Source organism: Corapipo altera, unplaced genomic scaffold (genome assembly GCF_003945725.1).
Source record: "Corapipo altera isolate COAL_440 unplaced genomic scaffold, ASM394572v1 59846, whole genome shotgun sequence".
Lineage (NCBI taxonomy): Eukaryota > Metazoa > Chordata > Aves > Passeriformes > Pipridae > Corapipo > Corapipo altera.
This window is the reverse complement of record NW_020887924.1, coordinates 1-411: the sequence shown is the minus strand read 5'-3', so window position 1 is coordinate 411 and position 411 is coordinate 1.

The following is a 411-nucleotide window of genomic DNA, read 5'->3' as shown; positions in this document are numbered from 1 at the left end:
GGGAGGTGGACGCGACACCCGGGACTCCCTCGGGTTGTCCCTCCCCTGGGAACTCCAAAAGGCTCCAGGAGGGTCCCGGGGCGAGTCGCTGAGCTTGGGAAGAGGAGACGGATTTTGAACCATCTCCAAGGAATTCTCGGGGCAAAATCCTGGGATTTTTTCTGGTTCACCCTTTGCAGGGCGGAGCCTCGGGGGGAAGGTCTTGGTTGGGGTGCAGGAGGTGCTCATTCCTCCTCTGGGAAAGTGAAATCCAAACTCAGAACCCTTCAGGTAGAGCCAGAACCCCTCAGATGGAATCAAAAACCTTCAAGTGGAGCCAGAACCCTTCAGATGGAGCCAAAATCCTTCAGGTGGAGCCAAAACCCTTCAGGTGGAGCCAAAACCCTTCAGGTGGAGCCAAAACTCTTCAGG